Raw genomic sequence first — 5,940 nt, forward strand, 5'->3', positions numbered from 1 at the left:
CAGAAACGAGAGGGAGCAAGAGAGGAGGGGGGGATGGAGGAAGGGATAGAGGGAGGGAAAGAGGGAGGGAAAGGGGGAAAGAGGGAGGGATGGAGGCAGGGAGGAAGGGAGCAGAGAAAAAGTCATTTCCAGATGATAACGGATGGACACATAGTTGTGCTCTATCTGGTGGGTGCTGTCCAAGGTGCTGAAAGCCCCTGTAGCAGCCACAGTTTCAAATCAAATCAAATGTTATTTGTCACATGCGTGGAATAACAGGTATTCCTTACAGTGAAATGCTTACTTACAAGCCCTTAATCAACAATGCAGTTTTAAGATTTTTTAAAAAGAAAAATACCCAAAAAAATAAGAAATAAAAGTAACAAATAATTAAAGAGCAGCAGTAAAATAACAATAGTAAGGCTATATATACAGGGGGTACCTGTATAGAGTCAATGTGCGAGGACACCGGTTAGTCGAGGTAATTGAGGTAATATATACATGTGGGTAGAGTTATTAAAGTGATTTATGCAAGTAGTCTAGTAATAAAAGTAGTCTAGGTAGTCATTTGATTAGATGTTCAGGAGTCTTATGGCTTGGGGGCAGCAGCTGTTTTAGAAGCCTCTTGAACCTAGACTTGGCGCTCCAGTACCGCTTGCCGTGCGGTAGCAGAGGGAACAGTCGATGACTAGGGTGGTTGGAGTCTTGGACAATTTTTAGGGCCTTCCTCTGACACCACCTGGCATAGAGGTCCTGGATGGCAGGAAGCTTGGCCCCAGTGATGTACTGGGCCGTACGCACTACCCTCTGTATTGCCTTGCAGTTGCTATACTGGGCAGTGATGCTCTCGATGGTGCAGCTGTAGAACCTTTTGAGGATCTCAGGACCTATGCCAAATCTTTTTAGATTCCTGAGCGGGAATAGGTTTTGTCGTGCCCTCTTCACGACTGTCTTGGTGTGTTTGGACCATGTAAGTTTGTTGGTGATGTGGACACCAAGGAACTTGAAACTCTCAACCTGCTCATCTACAGCTCCGTCGATGACAATGGGGGCGAGCTAGGTCCACCTTTTCCTGTAGTCCACAATCATCTCCTTAGTCTTGATCACGCTGAGGGAGAGGTTGTTGTCCTGGCACCACACGGCCAGGTCTCTGACCTCCACCCTATAGGCTGTCTGACATCGTTGTCGGTGATCAGTCCTACCACTGTTGTGTCATCAGCAAACTTCATGATGGTGTTGGAGTCATGCCTGGCAGTGCAGTCATGAGTGAACAGGGAGTACAGGAGGGGACTGAGCATGCACCCCTGAGGGCCCCCCGTTTTGAGTATCAGCGTGGCGGATGTGTTGTTACCTACCCTTACCACCTGGGGGAGGCCCGTCTGGAAGTCCAGGATCGAGTTGCAAAGGGAGGTGTTTAGTCCCAGAGTTCAGTGTGTGTGTGTGTGTGTGTGTGTGTGTGTGTAATGACACCTGTAATCGCCCGTTTTCAGTCACAACTGAAAGTCTTGTCTGACAGGTCTCAAATGGGCTGTGTTCTGATTCATTACACCTGTCTGACACACACACACACACACACACACACACACACACACACACACACACACACACACACACACACACACACACACACACACACACACACACACACACACACACACACACACACACACACGCACGCACACACACACACACACACTCTAAACACACTCGCAGCTTTGTCTCAACACACCCCTGATAAATGGCTGATCTAACAGGGTGTGAAATGTCTGATCCAGTAGATCCAGTGACATGTGTGTGTGTGTGTGTGTGGGTGTGTGGGTGTGCAGCATTTGCGTGTGCCTGTTCTTGCATGTGTGTGTGTACTTCTGGATCTGTTGTCACCTGGGACAAAAGCTGAGGTTGCCGTTAACAACCCACCCCACTATAAATCTATCTGTACTCACACAATCTACTGCATGTATTCATGTTCTCTGCTGCCAGCAATCCTGTCCTCTGTTGATTAACATGTCTGATGTAGGGATCCATGGAAAGAATAGGGATTAAACATCAATCAAAAAGGCAATTAATATAGAAATGTATCTAAGCAGGATTAACACACACACACACACACACACACACACACACACACACACACACACACACACACACACACACACACACACACACACACACACACACACACACACACACACACACACACACACACACACACACACATCCACTCTCTTCTGTCTTTCTATGTACTTGTGTTTGTGTGTGTGTGTGTGTGTGTGTGTGTGTGTGTGTGTGTGTGTGTGTGTGTGTGTGTGTGTGTGTGTGTGTGTGTGTGTGAATGTCAGTGAGCTGTGCATTAGCATTCCTGTCACAGTGCTAAAGCTGCTAATATCACCTCTTATCACACAACTAGTTAAAGAGCAGGGGGGGGGGGGGGAGGATGAGGGAGAGGCAGGGAGAGAGAGAGGAAGGTGGAATAGAGGGGATAGAAACCAATGGCCTCAGGTCAGAAGTAGTGCACTACACAGGGAACAGGGTACCATTTGGGATGTAGCTGAGGTGATTCATGGTATGTGGATATAGTTTATGATAGAGTCTGCAGAGGTGTAGACTAGAGGTGCAGTATAGAGGACTGAGTGTCTAGAAACCCATTGAATAGCAGAGTTCATCTCCCCTGTGTTGGAACACCTCATCCTCTCTGTTTACACACTGTCCAATAGAGACACTGATCTGACTGCAACACTACACTAATCTCTCTCTCTCTCTCTCTCTCTCTCTCTCTCTCTCTCTCTCTCTCTCTCTCTCTCTCTCTGTGTGTTCCCTGCCAAGGATTCTGTTTTGTAATCACTTGTTCAGAGAGCACACACACAAACACACACTCTCTCTCTCTCTCTCTCTCTCTCTCTCTCTCTCTCTCTCTCTCTCTCTCTCTCTCTCTCGCCAATCATTCCACAACAACAAACATTCCCATTTCATTCTGACTACAGTGTCATTGTCTCAGAAGTCTTAGTGACAATGTGCAGGAAGCAGATTTACATTAAAATCCCAGATGTCAAGCCGTGTATGGTGGTGGCTGTGTATACTGTACATGTATATAATGGCCATTATGTGCATTTACTACTACAGCCCAGAGAAACACACTGAATAACACATTCATACATGGCAAAGAAAGACAGTCAAAAAAATAAATCATAAGAAACAAGGTTTTGAAGTGTTTGATCTAAACTGGGGAGATATAAGAAAGCTCAGGGACGTCTCCTGGTCTGACAAACACCTCTCTAGCTCTGCCACCTTTCACCGCAGATGCTGGAGGGGAATATTGGCGGATGCGGTGGATTGAGACTCAGCCCCAAAAAAGATATCTCTAGCTTAAACGGACGGATTTGGATGGGCATTTATTGGTTATGTTAATTAGAGCGATCCACCGGTGCGTCAATCGACTCTCGGGGGTTTAAACAACTTGAATTAACGGATGGGGCTGTTGGCTTCCGGCAGCCTTTTACAATTATTCTGCTGAACATGTTCAGTCTCCATCTGGTACCTACAGAGCAGAACACTGCAACACATTGATCATGATGAAACATGTCCAGTTCACAGGTCAAAGTCATCTGTAATAGTGCAGCTGTACAGTACAGTGTATTAATGGCTGCATCCCCATAACTCATTTTATCAGCCATCATACTGCTGCAACAGGGCTCATATCATTACCATATGGTGAGCTGCTGAACTCCTGAGCTAGCATCAACGTGTGCTTGTTCTAGGATACGTACAGCTAACTACCGGCTGGACACAGACGTCAACTCATCGTCTACTTCACGTTGGTGTTCAATCTAATGATAGAAAGTTGGTTTTGATATTTTTGTTAAAAAAGCCTACCTTAACCCTTACCTTAACTATTTGGAGTTAATGCCTAACCTTAAGATTTCAGAGTTAATGCCTAACCTTAAGATTTCAGAGTTAATGCCTAACCTTAAGATTTCAGAGTTAATGCTTTAAAAAAAATTGAACAACGTAGAAATTTGACGTTTGAGAAACATAAATGTCTAATTCTGCCATCAGACTGTGAGAGCTTGTTGTTCCCTTCATAGTGCAATACTGATGTCTAGAACCCCATGCCCCCCCCTCTCTCTCTCTCTCTTCTCTCTTTCTCTCTCTTCTCTCTTTCTCTCTCTCTCTCTCCCTCTCCCTCTCCCTCTCTCTCTGTATCTGTTTACTGTTCCCTGCAAGGATTCTGTTTTGTAAATCACTTGTTCAGAGAGAACACACACAAACGCACACACACGTACTCTCTCTCCAATCATTCCACAACAACAAACATTCCCATTTCATTCTGACTGGAGTGTCATCGTGTCAGAAGTCTTAGTGACAATATGGAGGATGCAGATTCACATTAAAATCCCACCTGTCAAACTGTGTGCCGAACGCTGTGTATACATGTAAATAATGACCACAACATCATGTTGTCTTCAGCACGGTCTAAAATGGATGAATTTGTTCAATGTAAATTGTACTGTTTAGATGAGTTTGACCACCTCTACATGTCTATAATGACCACATTGTGGGGGAGTGAACATTGCAATGTGTCTTCAGCATCATCATCATCACTGTCTTAATCGCTGAATCAAGGCAATGTTAAGTTGGAACTAAAGCCTGGACACAGTTTCTCTCCAGCACCAGGGCTGGAACTGAAGCATATAGAGTTTCAGGATCAGATATCTATTAACCTGAACGGGATGTTGGCTTCTAGCAGCCTTCTACAATTATTTTACATGTTCAATCTCCTTCTGGTACCTACAGAGCAGAACACTGGAACACATTGATCATGATGAAATGTGCCGCTGTACAGTGCAGTGTATTAACGGCTGTTTCCCCATAACTCATTTTATCCAAACTGCCCCTGGAAGCAACGTCAGAACAAGAACCGTTTGTCGGGAGCTTCATGAAATGGGTTTCCATGGCCGAGCAGCCGCAAACAAGCCTAAGAGCACCATGCGCAATGCGAAGCGTCGGCTGCAGTGTTGTGAAGCTTGCCACCATTGGACTCTGGAGCAGTGGAAACACATTCTCTGGAGTGATGAATCCCGCTTCACCATCTGGCAGTCCGACAGACGAATCTGTTTTTTGCGGATGCAAGGAGAACGCTACCTGCCCCAATGCATAGCACCAACTGTAATGTTTGGTGGATAAGGAATAATGGTCTGGGGCTGTTTTTCATTGTTCGGGCTAGGCACCTTAGTTCCAGTGAAGGGAAATCTTAACGCTACAGCATACAATGACATTCTAGACAATTTGGTGCCTCCAACTTTGTGGCAACAGTTTGGGGAAGGCCCTTTCCTATTTCAGCATGAAAATGCCCCCATGCACAAAGCGAGGTTCATACAGAAATGGTTTGTTGAGATCGGTGTGAAAGAACTTGACTGACCTGCAGAGAGCCCTGACCTCAACTCCATCGAACACCTTTGGGATGAATTGGAACGTCGACTGCGAACCAGGCATAATCGCCCAACGTCAGTGCCCGACCTCACTAATGCTTGTGGCTGAATGGAAGCAAGTCCCTGCAGCTATGTTCTAACATCTAGTAAAAAGCCTTCCCAGAAGAGTGGAGGCTGTTGTAGCAGCAAAGGGGGGACAGACTCCATATTAATGCCTATGATTTTGAAATTAGATGTTGGACGAGCAGGTGTCCATATACTTTTGGTCATGTCATGTCTGTACTGCTCACTACCCACTGGACACAGACATCAATGTAATCTCATTGAAATGATGTGGAAATAACATTGATTCAACCAGTGTGTGTCCAGTAGGTAAGATCACTTTCACCATTCCTCCCTCACTCCCTGCCCTCTATCCATCCATCCAGTCAGGGTCATGGGCCTGCTATGATTTAAACCCTTCTGCTTCCCTTATTTTCTTCATTCCCTCTCTCCACTCCTCTCACAGAGCTATATCTCTCCTCTTCCTCTCTCT

The sequence above is a fragment of the Oncorhynchus clarkii genome, chromosome 7 (assembly GCF_045791955.1).
Source record: "Oncorhynchus clarkii lewisi isolate Uvic-CL-2024 chromosome 7, UVic_Ocla_1.0, whole genome shotgun sequence".
Lineage (NCBI taxonomy): Eukaryota > Metazoa > Chordata > Actinopteri > Salmoniformes > Salmonidae > Oncorhynchus > Oncorhynchus clarkii.